At 46.9% G+C, this 22,701-nt stretch overlaps 1 long non-coding RNA gene across 3 annotated transcripts; it reads right to left on the bottom strand.

The window, feature by feature from the left end:
• Positions 1–12: 12 nt before the first annotated feature.
• Positions 13–22,296, bottom strand: LOC111728717. 3 transcript variants are annotated; one of them, XR_002775932.1, is made up of 3 exons: positions 21,648–22,296; positions 19,692–19,854; positions 13–400 (listed from the first exon to the last, which is right to left on the bottom strand). It is a non-coding gene; the product is annotated as an uncharacterized LOC111728717 (long non-coding RNA). The 3 variants fall into 3 exon arrangements; XR_002775930.1 differs by lacking the exon at positions 13–400 and adding an exon at positions 16,357–16,684 and having other exon boundaries at positions 19,688–19,854; XR_002775931.1 differs by lacking the exon at positions 13–400 and adding an exon at positions 16,357–16,684.
• Positions 22,297–22,701: the final 405 nt, after the last annotated feature.

The raw sequence follows: 22,701 nt of genomic DNA, 5'->3' as shown, positions 1-22,701 counted from the left end.
CTGCCCACTGTCAGCACAGGGCTTCACAGCCCATCACTGCCCACTGTCAGCTCAGGGCTTCACGGCCCATCGCTGTCCACTGTCAGCACGTGGCTTCACGGCCCATCGCTGTCCACTGTCAGCAAGTGGCTTCACGGCCCATCGCTGTCCACTGTCAGCACGTGGCTTTATGTTCTTCAAAGATTATTAGGCAATTTGGGCACGTACAGCCTCTCACCACCACTGTCCCTTTTTACACAAAGCATAGCATGCTGTGGGCCTGCTCCGTACCTTCCTTTTTGATTTAACACCACTTCTCGGTACGCTTTCCTCACTGGCCGTCAACGCCACACACTGCCTGCTTGTTTCAGCACAATTATTCCATTGCAGGGAGGCCCCATGATATCCTTAACAGTCACCTCTGAGAGGACAAGTATGTTGTTGTCAACACTTTGCAATTGCAAAATTACACAAATACACTTTTCATTTCATTAATATGTACAATTTTTTCAATTATACTGCCATAAAGCTGGGAATAAAAAGAACTTTTTGCCAGCACCTTGCAAACCTGAGACCAGTACCTTGAGCATTTATTCTGTTTTCTTTTTCTAAAAGTTTTAGAGTTTTCTATTCTACATTATCTGTTATCCATATTATCCACTTTGAGTTAATTTTTGCACTAGGTTTGCGAGGTAGGTTAATTTTTTTTTTTTTTGATGTTTAATTTCATCGTGAGCATTTGTTGGAAAGCCTATCCTTCCAGCAAAAGGCTCTTTGAACCTTTGTCAAAAATCAGCCGGCTGCATTTGCGTGCCTCTATCTGGTTTCCCTTCTGCCCCACTGACCTCTCTGTGATCTACACCCCACCAGGACTGTGCAGTTTGATCCCTATAGCTGCACAGTAAGTCTTCAAGTTGGGTAACTGCTTCTTCCTACTTTATTATTCCAAATGCACTTTTCAAATGATACCTGCTCAGTAGCACCAAGCACAGTGCCTGATAAGGCCACCAAAACCATGAATGAATCACACATAATCCCAGGGGTCCTCAAGGAGGGTGTCTCGACTGTGAAAAGCAGGTTTCCAACAGGTAGCGTACATTGTTTTACTCCACATAAACTTAGAAAGCTAGAAATTCTCCCCATTATAAAAAAGTGGTTGGGTACCACAGATTACAAGAAAGATAGATCACATCTATCAGGACAATTTAAGGGCTCACCAGCATCTTCAAATTCCCATTAACATTTTACTCTTTTGACTCTAAACTCTTTGTTATATTAAGAGGTAGCAACTTGCAAAGGATAAGCTAATTTTAGCAAGAGAAATTATCTAGTAAAACACCTATCCCATAGGATGCACTCATTAAGCAATCAGTAAAATCAATGAGCCAGCTGTCGCCTGCTTCCTGTAGTCAGGGAAAGGAGCAATAAAAAGATACAAATAAACACTAAAATAATGTGCCATTGAGCAGCCCACCTCAGTTTCCCCTGCCCCCAACCCCCCGTTTCTAGGCTAATGCCCTAAGATCTCAGCCAGACTTCAGCCCTAAACCCCAGAACACTAGATGTGTGGTTCTAGAATCAAGCTCTGGATGGCTCCTAGAATCCAGGTGCTACATCAAATCTTCAGAAAGGCAAATGCCCCTAGGTCCTGAAGTGTGGTCAGGCCAGGGACCCCTCAGTGTCCCCAGAACCCTCCGGAACTCCGTGAGGTCAGAGCTATTTTGATAACACTGGGACCTTATTTGCCGTTTCCGCTCTTGCTCTCTCAGTGGACAGTGGAGTTTTCCCGGAGCTTTGCGACGCATGATCTTGCAACGCTGAACAGAGGCAGATGTCAGATGCAACCATCAACCATTAAACATTAAAATGGCCATTAAAAGAGAGTTGACAAAATATAAAACTATGCTTCTGTTCTTATCAGACTATTTGTCTTTAAAAATGCAGGGGTTGTTAAAATAAAAAATATGTTATTTATATCAACAGGTAATAAATTCATTATTGTTCTTTTACATGAATTAATAAATGTTTTGAAATTTCTCAACTTCACTTTCTAAGATGGTGAGGACAGCACGCTCAGTGTAGGGGTTTCTCAGACAGTCCTCCTTGGTTTCAGTTTGGGACTGATCTTTCTGCTGCCTGACACCTGCTCCGAATCTGTCATCTTTCTCTCATTTTATCTGTGGAGTCCTCATGAGCAACAACAATTTACTGACATTTTTGCTTACATGCTTTTACATTTTTGTTCATTAATTTTTTCCCCACCCCTAGGACCAAAGATAGCATCCTGTATTTTCTTCTATGGAATTTGCGGTTTTACCATCACTTTTTAGTTCTTTAGTCCAGCTGGAGTCACAGTTGATAATGAGCTATGTTTTAATGACAAGATAAACAGAGCAGAGGTCACTTATAAAATGCAGGCATTTCCTTAGCAGTCAGTCAGAGGGTCACTGCCTTGAGCCTAGACCTCTGAGGACTACTCTGCAGGTGTTATGGGTAATGTCACGTCAGCTTGGCAGGTCTACAGGTAACAGTGGTCTGGATGTGACACCTTGTCTCTGAGGGTTTGTTTTGTTTTGTTTTTCCCTGAGATAGAGTCTCATTGTCAGCCCGGTAAAGTGCAGTGGCATCATAGCTCACAGCGACCTCAAATTTTTGGGCTCAGGTGATCCTCCTACCTCAGCCTCCCAAGTACCTAGGACTACAGGTGCCTGCCACAACACCTGGCTAGTTTTCCTATTTTTAGTAGAGACAAGGTCTTGCTGTTGCTCAGGTTGGTCTCCAACTTCTGAGCTCAGGCAATTCATCTGCCTCAGCCTCCTCAAGTGCTGGGATTACAGCTATGAGCCATGGTGCCTGGCCTGTGAGGGTGTTTGGGGTGAGATTAACATAGGATTCAGTCTCCAAGTAAAGCAGAGGTCTCTGCAAGCCCTTGCCATTACTTCTGATGGTTCCTGAGGCTACAGCCTCATAGTCCAAGTGCTGGGGGGGGGGGGCATGTGTCCCCCAGTATGTGCTGGTCTATGTCCTGATCTGTGTGGACCCACACAGCCCCTACTGCCTTACACACATGAATACACATGCACAGCTGAGCATGGTGCACTAACCACACACCCACACATGGAGAGCCATACATGTGTGAGCCCGAGCACACACGAGTATGTAATACACAGGCACGTGTGAACATGCATGCACGCACAAGCACACATGGATACAGACACATAAGTGGGCACACGTGTGCACACACGCCACCACAATCTGACTGTCCCCCTGTCAGGGGACAGGCCCTCCTGAAGACTGGCAGTTAGAGGCGCCAGAGAAGGAGAAGAGCAGTGGGACAGGGAAGGGGCCCCAGCCGCGGTTAGCAGTCCTTTCACCTCCGGTCCCAGCCCCACGCCCACAACTGGCCTTCCTCCACCCCGGCCTGCCCTTCTCCTCCCTGGCCCATCTCTTCCTCCTTCTCTTGTCTCAGACAAAGCGTTGCTCCCCTCTACACAGCCCCCCAGGTTGGAGGAGCCCTCGGTGCTCAGACTCTGAGGATCTTTTCCTGCAGGCGTCTTCTGAAAACTGTGGCAATTTCCTCCTTGAGAAGAATTCTGCTGCCAGTTATTCAGATAACCAACTTTTAAAAATCTCTTTATTTAATGAGAAGGAAACTACACCTTCAGGAAATTCCTCGCCAGGGCCAGTTTCCCAATGTGGGTTTTTGAGTGAGGCTCCTTGTCACTTCCTACAGAATGGGGGGTGCCTCTGAGGGGTCCCACCCTTGTGTTCTCTAGACTGGAACCGATGCTGGGATTCCAGACACAGCATTAGGACCAAGAGAGTCTGAAGGAACAACACCTGGAAGCCTTCCTAGTGGATGGGAAACTCACGCTGGTGACTGATCAACATTTTTGAGCTCTCAGGACGTTTTCCTGCTGACCACCTTCCCCACACATGGTCTGACTGCCCATGAAGTTCACCGAGGGTTGAGAAAGGCTGTGTTGAACTTGGAATCCTCAATGGTGAATGAGTCAAGATGTCAACAACTGGGCAGGCCCCTCAGGAATGAGGATGAGCCTGTAATTCTGAGCACTGGACAAGACTCCAGGACGGAAGGGAGACAGAAAACTCAGCTACACACAGTCGTCCCTCTCCATGAGAAAGGGAGGGAAGCTCACCTGTGATCTCAGAGTAGGTTCCTTGTAAGTTGTCCAAACTTTCTGACAGATTGAACATCAGTATTATTTAATCTGTCTTATAAACGGGTAGTGTAAACTGTCCTCCAATTTCCCATTTCCTCCCTTCAGAATCCAAGCTATTAAAAGCACAGAAGAATTTCTGGAATCTCTCCACATACTGAGTGGCTGGTTAGGACACTGAAATATGGAACCAGGCCTGGGATCCAAGAACGCAGTGACTCTACCAAGCTTGTGAAAATTCAGGCTCAGCAGAAATTCAAAACCCAAAGTTTTTCAGAATGTTTAGTGCCAATAGTTTGGACTGTTGTGAAAGCAGCTTCAAGACTTGTCCTCAATAAAATCAAGTTTGGCAAAGACCCTTCCACACACACCCTCCCCAGTCTACCTAAAAGGCACAGCTTGTCTCCGGGCCTAATTCTCAGTGCTCTTGGCACCTCCACAAAAACTCGCCTTAGAGTGGGTATTTAGTGTCTAGCTAAACATTGGTTGTGTGTCTAGAATAAAAGCATTCACAATATTTAAGCAAACATTCAAGCTCTTTCATAAACCTTTTCTGTTGAAGCAAAAGTGCATTTCTCTTGGCCGGGTGCAAGGGGAAGAGGTCAGGCTACTTGCAAGCTCCCAGGTCTTCAGAGCCTTGCTGGGATGTCTAGACCAGTCATGACCTCCTGTTCACCCACACTAATAGGGCTAGGAACTGGTTTCTTCCCAAGAGAATTGTGTGCAGCAAGCTTTCAATGAAAAAAGTAAATAGGGCTCGGTGCCTGTGGCTAAGGCACCAGCCACATACACTTATGGTGGCGGGTTCAAATCTAGCCTGGGCCCACCAAACAACAATGACGCCTGCAACCAAAAAATAGCTGGGCGTTGTGGTGGGTGCCTATGGTCTCAGCTACTTGGGAGGCTGAGGCAGAAGACTCGCTTGAGCCCAGGAATGGGAGGTTGCTGTGAGCTGTGATGCCATGGCACTCTACCCAGGGGGATAGCTTGAGGCTTGGTCTCAAAAAAGAAAGAAAGAAAGAAAAGAAAAAAGTAAATAGAAACTGCTAATGAATTTGGAATATGGTCCCTTTACACACACCTTGCAAATGACAAAATACTAGTTGTTTCAAAATGCAAGGACTGGGCAAGATTTGTTTTTTAGGCTGTCAGGGGGGCATATTCCATAGCTGAATGGAACCTGCTCTTTATTCAGGACCAAATGTTATCTTTAACCCTAACAACAAACCTTCCAACAAGGTGTGTTAATCCTGTGTGACTCACCAAGCTCAGAAAGATTTAAAAATGTATACAAGGTCACTCAGCAAGAGGAAGAACAAGAATTTCAGTCTAGTTTTGTCTGATCTAAAGTTCCTGGTCTGTCTTAGTTACCACTGGGGCATGTAACAAAATGCCACAGACAGGGTGGTGTAACAGAAGTTTGTTTTCTCACAGCTCTGCAGGTGGGAAGTCCATGACCAAGGTGCCAGTGTGTCTGGTTCCCAGGGAGGGCTCCCTCCACGGCCTGTGGACAGCAGCCTTCTTGCTGTGTGTGCACATGACCTTTCCCTGGCCTGGGAGTGGGGAGCAGGGGTGGGGGAAGAAGGTCTGACATCTCTCTCTTTTTTTTTTTTATTGTTGGGATTCATTGAGGGTACAAAGAATTAGGTTATACTGACTGCATTTGTTAGATAAAGGCCCTCTTATAATTGTGTCCTGCCCCCGAGAGGTGTGCCATACTCTGTGACCTCCCATCCCCCCCTTCCCCTCTCCCCACTTGCTCATTCCTCTACCCCCACCTTGTATTAGCTCATCTGCTGCCTTCATAATAGAATTGAGTACATTGGATTCTTGCTTCTGCATTCTTGTGATGCTTTACTAAGAACATGTTCCACCACCATCCAGGTTAAAACAAAAGATGTAAAGTCTCCATCTTTTTAATGGCTGAATAGTATTCCATGGTGTACATATACCACAGCTTGTTAATCCATTCCTGGGTTGAGGGGCATAGACCTCCTATTTGATCCTGCAATCTCATTATTAGGCATCTACCCAGAAGAAAAAAATCGTTTTATCATAAACACATTTGTGCTAGACTGTTCATTGTAGCTCAGTATCACAATCGCCAAAATGTGATGCCTCCTTTCTTCAAACATAAATTTGCTCTTTATACAAGGAGTTCAACACCATGTTATGGGACACATATAGAGGTAAAAAGGCTACAATAATGAAGCAAAGTAAGAGATCCGCCACCTCACGTAGTTGCCCATTTTGCTGCTGACCTGTGGCAGGAGCCGCTGAGATCTGTCATGCAGCGTGAAGCCACGAGCACTGTGAGTTTGCTCCTGCAGCCCTGCCCTGTGGACCTGCTCTCCTGGCCCCTCGGGCCACAGGTATGCTGCATCGTCCCCTCCCACCCACGGCTCCCCACTTCCTCCTCGCCTCCTCCCTCGGCACCTGGTAACCACTGCTTTGTTCTCTATCTCTGTATATGTGAACTTTTTAATGCCACAGACGAGTAGCCTCACAGGACATTTTCCTTTCTGTATCTGGCTTGTCTCTCTAGCCTAATGCACTTCAGGTTTATTCCAGTTGTGACACATAGCTAGATGTCATTCCTTTTCAGGGCTGGGTAACATCCCATTGTATAAATGTACCACTGTTTCATCCTTTCATCTTTTCCTTTCTTTCTTTCTTTTTTTTTTAAGAGACTTACACTCTTGGCTGGGCTAAAGTGCAGTGCTGTCATCATAGCTCACAGCAAACTCAAACTCCTGGGCTCAAGCCATCCTCCTGCCTCAGCCTCCCAAGTCCCCAAGTAGCTGGGACATGCCACCACACCCAGTTAATTTTTTCTATATTTAGTAGAGACTAGGTTTCACTCTTATTCAGGGGTGTCCATAACTCTTGACCTCAAGTGATCTTCTGCTTGGCCTCCCAGCGTGCTAGGATTATAGGAGTGAGCCCCGGAGCCCAGCCTCTTTACTCTTCATCCATTCATCTGATACCAATGCTTGGGGTTTTGCCACATATTATAGATAGACTTAGTTTACCTTGCAAAGAAATCATCAAGTCACTTTGATTTGACGTGGCATCTCACAGAAATGCTGCTGTGAGCGTTTCCTTTGGGGAAATCTTTTAATAATTCACATTGCTGATTCTCTTTTTCAAAAAATTTAACTATTCTTACAGAGATAAAAATTTTGGCTAACACCTGTTTCTGCCATAGCCAATGCACTTTAGAATGATATGGCAAATCCACGCTGAATACCTCATTGTTTAACTTTAGCAATGTTAGGAAACTAACCATGCCATGTTGCATTTACATGAATATAGTAAACAATATTTATAGCTTGTTGCAAAGTGTCACTTAAAATAGTAGCTTTAGCACAGAGATTTTGCTGATCCAAGATACAATGAAAAGGAATGAGAGCATCTGGATCTTACTATTTTTATCTGTACAATTAACCCTTCCTGTTTTCCTGTCTTAGAAGGTGCACTGTCTGTACTCACACCCAATAAATTTACCAAATTAAGCCCAACTTCACAACACTTATCTTAAAGGTTGTTGAAAATATCTATCCCCCATGTTCTGTTTCCAAGAGTGTCCAAAGCACGTAACTCTTCACAGCAAAGAAAATGTTCTGGTATGACTCAAATGAAGTATAAAACCTGCACCAAGTGAGAGTATCGGCTGATCCATCGAACGCGATTGAATTCTATCTCGGAGTCTTGCATGAAGTTGTTAAGTTGAAGGCTAATTTATGCTGCTGATCAGGTGTGGTTCTTCTTGAAAGAAACAGTTGTTTGTACTTTGGAACGTTACTGGGGCCTGAGCATCCTATAACGCTGACAAGGGATTCCTTCACATTTCTGCATGATGGAATGGCTTTTCTCTTTTCCCAGGTATATAAGCTGCTTTACACATGTAAGTTGCTTCAGTGGCCTTATCTCTAGGCCTCACTGCCGCGTGAAAGAATCACCTTTGCTCTTGCTTTTCATCTTTCAATTTCTGCAATGGAAACTTCCGTGCCTCTAATTTAAAATATATGTGCCCCTTATGAACACTGTAACACTGAGGAGCACTGAATTTCGTTAAGGTTGATACTGCAGCATCACAAAGCAAGCGAATCATCTCATCTTTAGCAGAAACGCGACAATACTGTAGTTCTCAGTCCTCACTGAACAGTCTGTTTGGGGCCTTCAGCGTTCTCGCCATCTCCTTTGACATGATGCACTGTTAATCAGGCAATTTTTTTTCTTTTTTGCAGTTTTTGGCCGGGGCGGGGTTTGAACCCACCACCTCTGGCATATGGGGCCAGAGCCTCACTCCTTTGAGCCACAGGTGCTGCCTCTATTAATCAGGCAATTTAAAAGTGCTGCCAAGCTGTGCAACCCTTCACAAGCTCCACTTCCAACAGGAACAGTGCACTGCTGTCAAAAGCTGATAAGAGACTGGTGTCCCTGACCCCCATAAACTCTCACCAACCAGCCTCGTGCAGGAGTGGTGCAGTCAGGTGCGGAAGTTAGAGCTAAGTCATGAGTGTAGCAGCCGTCAAGTTAGCCCTTGTGGGTTACTAATTTCTGACTGTGCTGGTCAATCTGGGGGATTATTTTGTTGAAACCTATTTTATTCTTTGGTATTTTAAATATGTTCCTTTTAAAATTAAGACACAAATACAAAAGATAAATTAAAAAAATCCATTAATGAAAATAAAAGGTTTTGTTCTAGAAAATGTGGATTCAATCAAGGCTCCTCTTGAAGACCCAGAAGGCCACGCATGGCCTTAAGGCTGCAGGTTCCCCACCCCCATCCTAGTCTGACACCTTTCCGTCCCAGTCTGACACCTTTCTGGTCACTTTATCTAAGGTTTCCTTTCTTGAGCAGAAAGTCTTCATTTTAATGTGCCCAGTAGAAGAGTATCAAGACAAACACATTTGTGAGGACAAAGGACAACTCAGAATGCTGCTTTGCTGGGCTAACGATGCCAGCTGCACCCAGTAAGTCTGTTTCTTGCTCAGAACACTGTGGATTCAAGATGTTCCCCCAAAGAATATCCAGCCTCCAAATCAATGAAAGATAAGAACAAGAGAAAAATAAGATTTGCTCCTTGCTATGAAAGATATAATATTCTAGTATATTGATGCCCTCACAGAACAGAAATCATTTTTCTCAGTTCATCACACTCACAGGGGGTTCTCAGCATGGAAGGAACTTTGAAATACACAGGTGGGATTTTATGCAGCCACGTGCTTTCATGCAAAGACTCCTGGGATTCATGGATGGGTGGGGTCTGACCACCTCACATTGTGCAGGAGGAACCGAGGAAGCAGCCCCGGCGCTGCTCATGCATCCAGTTCTATGCCAGGCACGGAGCCACACACAAAGATGGACAGGACACAGCCTGTCTCCAGGGCTCCCCAGCCTGAGCAGGGAGGTGGACGGGTGGACATGTAAATGGAACAGCAGACTTTCTCCCAGAGGAGCCCAAATGCCACAGTGCCAAGCAAAAGAGAGCAGCTTCCAGCCTCAGGACCTAGAGATGCTACGAGAGGGAAGGGAATCTGAGCTGAGCTTGGAAAAATGAATGGCCACAAGGAAGAGTGGTTATAGCCATGGACCTTGGAAGAGACTGGCAAGGGTACAGGTTCAGCTTCTAGTACTTTCTAGCTGCAGGCTGAGGAGGTCGTGCCTCATGCATTTTTTGTTTGTTTTCGCTTTTTTCTACTTTTTGTTTAAGCTTTTTAAAAATTGTGATAAATTATACATGATATAAAATTTACTATTTTTTAGCTGGGCATTGTGGCAAGCACCGGTAGTCCCAGCTACTTGAGAGGCTGAGGCAAGAGGATTAAGCCCAGGAGTTTGAGGTTGCTGTGAGCTGTGACACAATGATGTTCTACCCAGCATGGCAGAGTGAGAATCTGTCGCAAAAAAAAAAAAAAAAAAGTTTACTATTTTAGCCATTTTTAATTGTACAGTTTGATGTCCTAGAGTACTTTACACGGATGTGTAGCCATCACCACCATCTAGCACTTTTCATCGCCACAGACTTAAACTCGGTTCCCATTAAATAAGCTCACATTTCCCTCTCCCCACAGCCCTGGGCAACCACCATTCTTCTTTCTATCCCTGTGAGTTTGGCTGCTCTCGGAAGGTGCAGGTGAAATCAGACACCATTGGTCCCTGTGTGACTGGCTTATTCACTCAGCATACTGTCCCCAGGGTCCATCCTTACTGTAGCCTGTGTCAGAACTCCCTTCCTTTGCAAGGCTCCATTGATGGGCTCCTCTGGCTACAGTGATGGCTGGTGCCGAGCGGTCACAAGAAGACTTTTGATAGCCAATGTCACAAAGATCTACTCCTGTTTTCTTCTAAGAGTTTTGCAGTTTTCACTCTTACATTTAGGTCTTTACCAGTTTCAGTAAATGCTGTAAAGGGAGGTCCAACTCTGTCCTTTTGCACGTGGGTTTCCACTGCCCAGCACCGTTTCTTCAGACAGCCTGTATTTTTCTTTGTGAGACCTGGCACCTCCAGTCAGAGGTTCAGCAACTGGATCAGAGTGTAGGGCCTCCGTAATCCTCCATGGTTTAGGGTTGATCTTTTCCAGGAAGTTGTTCGTTCCCTTCTTTCCTTTAATCATGTGTTTATTTCTTTCTTCAACTTTTGGCCTTAAACACCAAGTGTGGACTGAGAGACAAGGCCACCGAGCACAGCCTCTGGGGCCACCTGGGAATGACAGTGCAGCTGTTACCTTTGCAAAGTTGCATTGGCCCTGTAGGATGCAACCTGCAGGGAGGATTTAATTATCTGGACTAATCCCTCATTCCAATTCCAGTCTAGAGCTCTGAATCCCCAACAGCAACTGAAACCCGTGAACGTTCCTGCTTCCTGTAACCACACCTCAGACCCAGGTCTCTTCTGTTTCTGTTTCATGGTGTGTACTTTGCAAAGGTGGCTGATACCAGGAAGACTCTCTTCTGCCCAGCCCCTCTGAGCCCTGCCAGTGGTCGCGCTCCCTGCCCATTGCCCTCTCAGTTCCAAAAATCTGGGCCTTCCTGTCCAGAGGCCACTGATCAAATTGTACCGTAGATTCTGTCTGTGAGAACTTCAAGAACTTGCTGATCTGTGTTCCCACAAGCTGGTTTTGAGGCTACTCAATAGAGCGGCTCTTTGTGCAAAGACCCAGCCCTAGGAGGCTGCCAGGGATTTAGCCTGAAAGCCGTCCCCCTGCCTGGCACTTGGCCTGAACGCCAGCCAGGTGATTAAGGCTCACAACTTTCCTCTAAGCCTGTGAAGTCACTTCTCCAAGAGATGACTTACGCATTAGCAAGGGTGAATAATGCCTAATACACCACTGGAGTTGCCCACAAAGCCCTGCCGGGGTGTATGAGGAATAATCTTGCCTACGGAGTTGGAATAAGGCAAGCGCCAGCAAGGCCTTCCAGGCTCTTGATTCATAACTGGGAATCATGACGGAACACCTCTGCCCAGGCTCGTCCAGCCTCAGCTGGGTTGGGGGATCAGCCATTTCCCAAGTATTTGTGTCAACAGAAGCCCCAGTGGAGATCCGCCTTCTCCACTGCAGACTGAGACCTTTTCCTACCTTAACAGCGAAAAGCATATCATCAAACTTTCACTTTATTAATGAAATGTATCACTACAATTCGAGCTCTGTTTTGCCTTTGTGTATCGGTCAAGATTCCATCAGAGAAACAGATCAGTTGACAAGTGTATATGTGTGTGTGTATATACACATCTATCTCGTATTACCATAATGTGTATAAATGTATTTTATAAATACATGTTTTATAATGTACGTCAAATGTGTATATGAAAAGAGAGAGATTGATTGATTGATTGATTGATTTCAAGGAATTGGCTTTCCACACAGTTGTGAGGTTGGTGGGGCAGGGCTGAACTGTACAGGGAAGACCAGAAACCAGCGCAGGAGCTGATGCTGTGATCCACAGAGGAACCTTTCCTTCCATGAGGAAGCCTCAGTTGTGCCCTTAAGGTCATTCAGCCAATTGGATGAGGCCACCCAGGCTACGAAGGATCATCCCCTTTACTTAAAGCCAACTGGCCACAGATGTTTACCAGGAACATCTAGCTGGGGTGTGGTTTGGTTGAAGAACTGGGTACTGTAGCCTGCCCAGCCGACACCTAACACCACTCATCATGCCCTGAGATGCCTCTCTGTCCTTTGGTGTGGTGTAGCCACACTAGCATTTTTCAGATGAGGAAATAGAGATGCACACAGGGTGAGGAGCCAAGATCTCAGAGCTGACCCAGGGTCTTCAGGCCAGGGCAGGTGTCAGCTCCCACATGGCTCCAGTGACCCCACTGGCCTTGGATCTTCCTTCTCCCCTGCTCACAGTTCTGATCATGTCTGTCCCTTGCCACAAATGCCCCTTCATCTCCACAGTGCCTGCAGGAGAAAGCCTGCATTCTTGTGTGCATGCTGAGAACCTTAGCCTTGGCCCTGGCCCGGCTCCCCAGCCCCCTCTGCTACCGTGGTGGCCCCTCGATGGAGGCAGTGACACAGCTGAACACATGCAGCCCCACACCCAGCACTCCACAAGTCTCCGTGCCTTTGCATGACCTGATCCAGTATTTCCTGAATACCCTCTGGCTTTGATCTCCTGGGATTCCTAATTTATCCTCAAAACCCACCTTAGGCACCACTGCACTTAAGCCTCCCCCAGACCCTCTCCATCCTCCAAGTCTTTTCACCTAACCTGAGCCCCCATTCGGGATATATTAGATGCCCAGTAGCTGCACCCCTCTATCTGTTCTGCTCTTACCACAGTGTCATAAATTTATGCTTTTAGATCCAACGAGCTATTAAGAAGCTTATTAGCACCTTTTTTTTTTTTTTTTTTTTTTAATGGGAAGAGAGCTACTCTAGACGGAATCTGCAAACTATAGTCCACAGGACAAAACTGGCCCACTACCTATTTTTGTAAATAAAGTTTTATCAAAACACAACCACAGCCATTCCCTTAAGTATTGCCTATAGCCCTTCTCAGTCTAGGATGCCAGAGGTGGGTAGTTGCCCAGAAGGGTAGCAAAGCCTAAAATATCCATTGTCTGGCTCTTTACAGAAAAAGTTTGACAACCCCTCCAATGGGGTCATCGTGGAGGAGATAATTTTCCCCCACTTGCTCCAGATCTGGTGCCTGGCAGGGTACTGTGCACTTTAGATCTGGAACTTCCTGCACCAAAAGGTTAGTAATAGCTGTGGGGTTTCCAGGACTGCTTGTGAAGACCTCTCCCAGCCCGGCCTCTGTTAGAACAACACTGTCCATGAAGCCTCCAGAGCGTCACAGACAAGACCCTGGAGGCAGAGTCTGGGCTCTGGGAGTTTCTCACAGTCTGGGCAACAAGGCTGGGTGTCTGGCTCAGTTCTTACTGACTATGGGCCTCCAGAACACTCTGGGGGTAAGATGCCACTGAATCAGAGGCTGTCTGTTAAAGGTTTGAGATTCTTGAAAGTCTGATGATGAACTAGACTTGTGCTCTCATGGTGCTGGAGCTGTGAGGGGGAGACAGAGTATTCACTCCTCGGAAAAAGATCAGCCACCAAAGGGCAAGGAAGAAATGGACAAACTCCTTCCTCCTCTCTCATCTTCAGATGGCCAAGTCTCTGGAGTGGAGGCGCCAGGGCCTGGGCTTGTCTTTGTCTTGGTTCCTTTCGCAAGAAACCACAGATTCCAGTGACAGTAGCCAGAACCCAAACGGGAAGCCACATAGATGTCATTTCCCCATTGGAAGAGGCTCTACTTTCCAGATTAGTAACTCTAGTAACTCAGAACAAGATCCCCTGGGGCAGTCTTCATTTGAATGCCACCCCAGCGTGATTGTAGCTGAAGGCTGACTTAACTGAAGTTCAAGTTGTGGGACAGAGCCACATTTGCATAGGGCAGGTCCATTGAGAACTCATCAACCCCAAGGGCTGAGAGATGGACCAACATTCCCCACTTAAACGTGTCCACACCAGCATCTGCCCTCTCCAGGTGGGCACCTGGCATGAAGTAGCTGTGTACCCTTGTGGAGATCCTGCTTATTTCCAAGTAACTAGTTCCCTGGGAGGTGGCACAGTCCTCACCACCCAGCTGACCCAAGAAAATTTCCCCAGGATTTCAAATTATTTGCAGCAGATGCCATCTGCTCCAAAGCTTCATACAAGGGAATCACAAAATCACACCCTGCTCAAGAGTAGGAAGAAATATTCCATCTCCCCCCTCCCAAGAAAAACCAGAAATGACACTTGTTTTGTCCAAGACAGTCATTCCAGGGAGTTACAATGAACCCAGAGAGATTTCTCATCAAAGGGATTCGAGACAATGACAATTTCCAACATGATCGAAATTGCAACTGCAGAAATGACTGATGTGCTATTCAGAACTTTTTAATTGCCTTGGCTGCTCTCTACTCTTGCTTCCAGTAATTTTATTATTATTATTGTTTGGGGTTTTTTTTAATGTGTCCGTGTGTTTTCAACAGTTGTCATGGAGAGTTGGCATCGTATTGACTTTCCAGAGAAAAAGTATTTCAGAGGCTCATGTCCTCAAGACACACACACACGAATTTCACAGGAGAACAAGGAAGGCCCTTCAAAGACAGAAATATTGTCATGTGATCTATAAATTCATTTCTTTCTTTGGCACCCATCTGGGTCCTCACCATCTGCCATCACCTACAAATTGCTGGCTTTTATTACAATGTTATGATTATACATGACAGCAGATAGCAAACTTCAACAAATTGATGAAGCATAATTAACACAACTGATAAGTGATTGAGAAACAGCTGCAAACAGAAGTTCTGATGAGTGAGGAAAGGCACCAGGGAGCGTGTCTATGTGCAAGTGTTTGGAAACATCTGAGTATCAAGACTATTTGTCAGCTCAGCGGCACAGGCTAATTACCAATATCAAGAGACTTTCCAGAACTTCTAAGCAGTTCCAAACAGGATGATTACTGAGTAACCCACAAAGTCCCTCAACAAGGACATAAAAGTTCCATAGTGGTGCTGAGATGAAGCATTCTGCATTTTTCACAGATAGATACTCGCAAAGAACATTCCGCACTGTTCCTTTCAACCATGGACCATGTAGATATTTGAAATCAGGTGAAAAAATGTACCTGATTTCCCAAATGCACAGGGAAGAAAACAGCACCAAGATGCCATGCTATGGGAAAATATGTCATCCGTGCTCCAAGACTGCAACATCAACTAGCAAAATCACTATTCAGGAAGTTTGAGAAAGAGGGTGCATTCATTCCAAAAGCCATTGATCCTCTCTAATGTGGTAGAGCTTTAAGGAAAGGCATCTAATAGAAGATAAACGATCAGAAGAGAAAAATCAGTTGTTAGTGAAGCGCACGTCCCTTTTCAGGTCTTCCTAACGTCTGTGGGAAATGCCCGGACTTCCCTTTTTCATCACATTTCCACCCATCGGCCCCTCTGTGGGAGACACGAGTCCCCAGCGGGTTACAAGCTCTTCCTCGAGGCCCTTCACTTCCCGTGTCTCCCCACCATCCACGCCCACTGCCTGATCTCACGTCTCATTTTGCTATCAGGTTTTTCTCTTTCCTTCCTTTCGGATGCTGCTAGAATATTTTTTTCCTTTTGATATTCTCCTTTTAGAAATTCAGAACATTTGCCGTTGAAGTCTCACCTGCAGTTATTTTTCATCCTCATTAATTTCAAGTTCCACTGGAAAACCAAGAGGGAGAAGCAAGCAGGAGAAGAAAGAAAGGCCCCGCTCCTGGCAGCCAGATCACAGCCAGGAGAAGAGAGCTCACGCAAACTTCCTAGATCTTAATCATGTTGAAGAGAGGCAATTTGGAAGCCACAGAAACGCTACAAAAACCCTTTGCCCCCAGCACAGGGCGGGGTGGGGTTTTGTCCAGCGGAGGGGCACCTGTGTGCTGATGTAACGGCTCCTTCCCCACCTGTCCCCATGCCCTGTGGAACACGCTGGAAACTCAGTACCGTGGGAGAGGAAAAGCACACGCCTCTGGTTCCACTTCCAACCTCGCCTGGAAATTGCTTCAGAGACTCTCCAATCCCTGCCCATGCCCACCCACCGGCTCACGGCCCCTCTGTGCTCATCCTGCAAACACAAGGAGGGCTGGGTTCCTCTCATTGCCAGGTGAATCGGTTCTCAACACTGCAGCTGGAATAGGTTACCACAAACAGCCTGGCTTAAAACAACTCAAACTCTTTTATTTTGCAGTTCTGGAGATCAGAAATAGGAAACGGACGTGCTGTCAGCAAGGCCAGTCTCTCCTAGAAGTTCCAGGGAGAATCTATTTCCTTGCCTTCTCCCGCATTCCAGAGGCCACCTGCACTCCAGGGCTCCTTCCTCCATCCTCAAAGCCAGCAACAGCAGAATCATGTCAACGCGAGTTGGCGCATGAGGAAACCATTTGGATGCCTGGCATTTCATGCGTATAATAGTTTCCATCATGATGGGGAGAGACAAGAGTGGCCCTTAGTTTCTGATTTGAGCAACTGAGAGTCCATTGATGTCCTTCAGTGAGACAGGGACACAGAAAGGGAAGGGGTTTGATGAGAGTAGATCACAATAGTAACTAGCACTTATTCATTCATTCATTCATTCACTAATACTGACTTGAGGGCTCTAAGTGCCAGGAAGTGAATAGACTGCAGAGAACAAGAAGATAAAATCTCTGACCCAGGAGTCCCATCTCTTCTGCCAGAATCCATGAAACTATGACAGACCAACTTGGTAGCTTGCAAGGAGGGTAAAATCTTAGACCATTCACAATTTCTTTGCAATGTTTTCAAGAAGTATATGTGTTAAGACCTTTATATAAAAATAAAAAGTCTACCCAAACACTGGGGAAAACTTTACTAATAAAATACAATAGAACTTCCATAGCTGACCACCTCCCTACAGTGGCCACCTCCTTAAGTTGACCTAATTCTCATAGACCGGACATGCACCCCATGTACGTATCAGCACAGTAGGCCTAGTTCCTATGTTGGCCACCTTCACACGTTGACCAGTTTGTTACCGTCCCTTGGGTGGCTAGCTGTATTTCATTTTAAATGGCTTCTTGCTTTCTTGAAAAGCAAACAAATCTCAAAGAAATGTCGTAAATACTAACCTACTATCCTCTGATTCAGTAAAAAGATTATTTGCCCATTCTGGGATGGTTCAATGTACTAGTTTGCATACTGGCTAGACTGATGGGGAATGCCTTATGTTCACACACACCTATTCCTGTTATATGTTCCTCTGTTTTCTAGACACACAACTGGACCGAGTTCCCCAGTGTCTTTTACAGTAGGTGATGTGTGACCATTCTGGCCAGTGGATAAAGGGCAGAAGGAACATCTGTCACTTCCTCGTCTGGTCCATAAAAACCCACTCTGTTGTCCTCTGTGCACTCTCTTCCCACATCCGCTAGCTGAACAGAGGAGAGGCTAAGGCCCTGGAGAATGGCACATCCATATGGCAGCAGGAGCCTGGGTCCCTGAATGACACTGTGGAGCAGGATCCTGGTCCCTGAATGACACCGTCTTGACACAGCAGACTTTCTCTCCCTATTCCCAACTCAAGGTTGTACCACCAACTGGATTTTACATGAATTAATAAATAAATTCTAAGGGGGGGAGGGAGGAGGAGGGAGGGTATTTGGGGGGAACCTCACTTAATATACATGATACAACGGTACATTTCAAAACTATTAAGAAAAGAGTATAATTGGGATGGATGTGTTAGTTCAATGTATGCATTTCACATTGTATATCAAATCAGTACACTGAACCCCACAAATGCATCAATGTAAAAATAAACAAATAAATAAATTCTAGAGTACTGAGCCAGTGAAATATGGGGCTGTTTGTTACAGAAGTCAGCCTGCACTGATTAATTCTAACAGTTTCTTTATATGGATCTCAAATTCATCTCACACACTCATCCACACACACCACAAACATGCAGATAAATGACAGACCCACACAAGGAGAAATGCCAGGACACAGCTACCATCTACTCTCATGACAATCTTTCCTCAAGTCTCACAAGCCCTTTTAATTAATATACTGAGAAATGTCCCAGATTCAAGTATTACAACTGCTGCTATTTTTAGCAAGTTATTAAAATTATACAAGTTAAATAGTTTACAAATTATATAAGTGACCACTTTTGTTTGTGGAAAAATACCATAAAATTCTGTTCAGGAGGCTCAAGTGATTGTCCACAAGGAAAAGCCCTGGAAATTCAGCCCTTCTTATGGGTACGGAAAACTCAGCGTCTATGAACAGTTTGGGGATTTATGCAACAGAGTGCTCCTTGCCACTTTTCTTATTGACCAAATGTTCCCCATTGTGGAAGCTTTGGTTAAACCACACACACACACTAAGGTCAGGACACAGCTGGCCTCTCAGTCCCAGGAGACTCTGAGCTGCTGCTGTGCTTATTTCAACCAGGCCCTTCGATCTGCTTCTATGAACCCAGACACAATTTCGTGAGCGGAGAAGAGACTGACCCAGCACATGGACTGTGGTCCAGTCTCCGCTTTCTCCCTTTCTGACCTGAGCTGTTCAGGGAACATTTCTAAAATGAGATCACTAAAAATGTAGCACAGCAAATGCTTGTTGACCATACACAACACGTAAAGCTCCGTGCTCCATCCGTCCTGTGTCCTGGCTCCCAGGGTTCTCTCCTCTGCCGCCCCCAGCAAAGCTGGAAGGTGGGCAGGAGCCATTGCCCCATTTAACAGGTAAGGAAATCGCCGAGGGTCACAGGCTTGTAGGCGGCGGAGCTGAAACCGAACTGCAGCTCTGCAGGGCCTCTGTCCAGGCTCCCCCTTCCTCACTCACCAACCCAGAGACTTTACTGCAATGACTCCACTATGCTCCATCAATCATTGAAAACACCCAAAATTGGAGACCTAAACTAAGCACATTTGACCAACAAAATCCAATCCAGAGGCCAGGCGGTTGTTTTACATACACACATATAGTCTTACCCGAGCACGAGCAGCCCCACCCCCCACTCTCTGACTTGACACGGCTCACATCAGCCCCTCCCCCATGTTTGCAGCCCCTCTCACCAAGGGTGTTTCTGCAGCACAGCAAACACCTGTCAGGTGATGCATAGCTGGCATTTCCAGCTGACCTGCCACCAGCATGTCCTGCTATGGCAGCTATGACCTGGGACTCTGATTTTCCATCAGAGCACATTACACCCTGCAGACTGAGAGTCGCCATTGGCCATCGTGAACAGGCAATCACAGACTGGCACCCTCCTCTGTGGGCCCTCCAGTCCTGCAGAACAGACTAGAACTGGCCTGTAATGCCCAAGCACAGATCCTACTGATCCCATCCGCACATGTTGTCCCCAGGGCACAGGCCACAGCTGGGGAAGCCCAATGACAGCCACGGGGGCTGAGAAACAGGGCTCAGGAGAGCAAGAAGACCAGCCAAGGCAGCTGCCTGGGAGCAGGGGCACAGCCATCAGCAGCTCTGGTGCCCTCCCTCCCGCAGTCCTTTCACCACTCACCCACCCCAGCTGCAGCCTCCACACTCCATCAGGAGGGCTGAAGATCCTTTGATGTTCCAACCTGGGAGGCTTGTGACTCTACTTGGAACCACCACCTGTTCCCCGGAGCTGAATTTAAAGACACCTCACTCAGAAGTGGCAAATCATCAGCCTGTGGCGTGCCCGAACTAGAGGAAGATGAAACAGAGTATCTGATGCAGCATCCAGCACTTTTGGGGACTGTTACAAGGTTCAGGTGGAAAAGTCCATCACCCCATGGAGGAGCTGGTCAGCAAGGCCAGAGAACAAGGCCTTGGTTCCTCAGCCAAGTGCACATACATCACCTTCGTCCTCAGAATGGGAGCAGCTCAGTGCCAGGCTGACCTGCTCTGAGACCTACTGGACAAGCTCTCTGCCTGTACCCCTGTGGGTCAGCCCACACTTAGCTTTTCCGGGGACATGGACTCGCTGGCACCTGTACTTGTAGAGCTGTGGTTATGCAAAGGCAGAGGCCCATCCACACAGCGGGGCCACATGAGCAGTCGCCAGCGGGGTGAGCTCTGAAGCCCAGGGTGCTGCTGGCCTGTGTCCATGCTGCTGGCCCCTGTGGTTACTTAGCTCTACACAAATAAGGGCTGCACTTGAGCCTTCTCTTGAGCCTCAGTCCCTTGGGGACCAGGCCACTTTAGCCACTTCCTAGACCACAGTGCTGGCCAGACAGGAGGGGTCATGAACTTTCAGGCAAAGGGCCTGGCTCTCTTTTTCTCACTTCCCCTTCCCCTCCCCTAGAGCCCAGGGCGCCTAGAAAGGCCTACCAGGCCACAGCCCTCCTCCAATAGGGTTCTTATATGTGTGGCCTCACGTGAGATTCTATCTGCCTCAAGTGCGATTCTATCTGCCTCCTCCTCTGACCATCCCAAGGCAGGTACAGAGGTTGACTGGTGCCCAGGAGATGCCCCACACAGATCCATGGACCCATGGCTCACTGACACCAGGGAGAACCCGTTGGCTGCTCAGGCCCTGTCCCCACAGTGGAATGTGAGTTGCTGGGAAAGGCACCTCTGTGGGTTTACAGAGCTAAGTGACGTGCATGGTGTGGGCTAAATCTGGGGTGACATGGCCTCGGGATCCAGCAGGGATCTCAGATGAGAGTCCATTCCTCCCTCTGCAGAAGATGCTCTGGGCTGCAGCCCTCAAGTGGTGACCCCAAGGCAAGCCTGGCTCTCGGAGGTGGTGACAGCAGAAGCAAGTACTCAGCCCCCTGGGAGCTACCAGCTTCTGGGATCAAGATCAGGGATCTGGAAAGACCACAGGTTGGGCACAAAAATTTCCCTCTCCATAGCCCTGGTCATCTTTCTCTTGCCAAGAGTTCTTGACCATCAGCCCAGCAGCTGGACAATCTGGTCATGCTCCCTGGAATCACCCCTCCAGGGCCCAGCAGTCAGTGGGTCACAACAACAAGCACTTCGGTAGCTTCGTCCTTTGCTGATCTCAGCCCCTTCACTGCGCCACCTCTGCTGTATTTAATTTGCACATGCCCCAGGCCCGCTTTCACGGGCCCTGACTTAGAGGAAAGCATTCTTGTCCTTCCAAATCGGACTCAGACCCACCCCTCCAATTCCGTTCCCTCACTCCCCAGCCCCACGTGTGTGGCACCAGCAGCAGTTGGGGCAGCCATAGGAGAAGCTGGTGTGTAGGGCTGCAGAATGGGGGTCACAAACCACACATGGGGTATCCAGCTTCTACCCTCAGAGCCAGCAGATAACATCAAGCCAAAGCCAGTAGGCGTGGTGCTCAGAGACAGAAAACAATGGTAGGAAGGACAGTAGGAGCAAAAAGGAATAAGTTATCAGAGTTTCCTGAGGGCAAACAAGTGAGGAGTCACTTCTGTCCCAGGACTGCCACCTTTACACGTTGTACAGGTACGTTCAGAAAGAGTAGAGAGCCACAGACACACTGGTGCCTCGAATGCCACGCTTACCTGTGGACCTAAGGATAAATGACCACTGTGACACCCAGAGAGTGGCTGGTGATGGCTTCGTGCCCTGCAAAATGTAAACCTGCAGTGGGGATCAAAGACTGCCCAATATTCCATGTTACTCCTTCCACACACAGGGGGACTCTCATTCTATCTCCTCGACTCTCAAGCTGGCCTGAGTGACCTGCTCAATGGATAAAATTTGGTAGACAGGACATTCTGGGACTTCTGAGGTTAGGGCATGAGAAGTCTCACCCCTGCTGCCTGGGCCTGGTTGAGCACGCCCTCTGGGAGCGCTGAGCACCTGTGTGAGAAGCCCGTCCACTCTGCAGTGCTCGGCGTGAGTCGGCTGAGCCTCACCTTCCAGCATCCACCTCACGTCACCAGATGCAGCATCAAAGCCACTCGAACCCTGCAAATGACCCGTTCATCAGCTGAACATCACCAAACCACCTCAGGCTATGACTCCGGGATCAGAAGAATCACCCGCCAACCCCTGCCCAATTGCCTGGCTCACCAGATGAGTCCATGACACATTTTATCTGAAAAGAAATATAAACCAATCTAAAAACCAAACCACAACCACCCTTATTTGGATCCCAAGTCAAGCAAATTATCAAAAAACTTAATAAAAAAAGTGGGGTTAATTAATAAAACAAATGTAAACTCTGACTAGTTAGTTCATAATATTAAAAAATACTGTTTTTTCGTGGGATAATGGTGTTGTGGTTGTTTTTAAGTTCTTCGTCTTTTTCTTATCCTGTAGTTACCTATTGCGATATCTAGAGATGAAAATTGTGTGATTCTTGGAAAACACTTCAAAATAATTGAGGGGGATAGAGATTAAAGGGGTTAGAAAAAAGCAAGATTGGCCTGTACTGCTAATTCTTGGGGCTAGGTGGTCGGTACATCAAGTTCATGACAAACTATTCTCTAATTTGGTATGGTTTTGGTTTGGGGTTTGGTTTTTTTTTAATATCCCAGGATCATTGAGCAGGTACGTGTTTTTAAATTTCCATAACAAAAAAGGTTTCTTTAGGCCAGGGGTGGTGGCTCA

This window comes from Otolemur garnettii, unplaced genomic scaffold (genome assembly GCF_000181295.1).
Source record: "Otolemur garnettii isolate 467f Iridium unplaced genomic scaffold, OtoGar3 scaffold00180, whole genome shotgun sequence".
NCBI lineage: Eukaryota > Metazoa > Chordata > Mammalia > Primates > Galagidae > Otolemur > Otolemur garnettii.
Note: the sequence above shows the minus strand (reverse complement) of the source record. Positions and strands in the feature narration are given on the sequence as shown.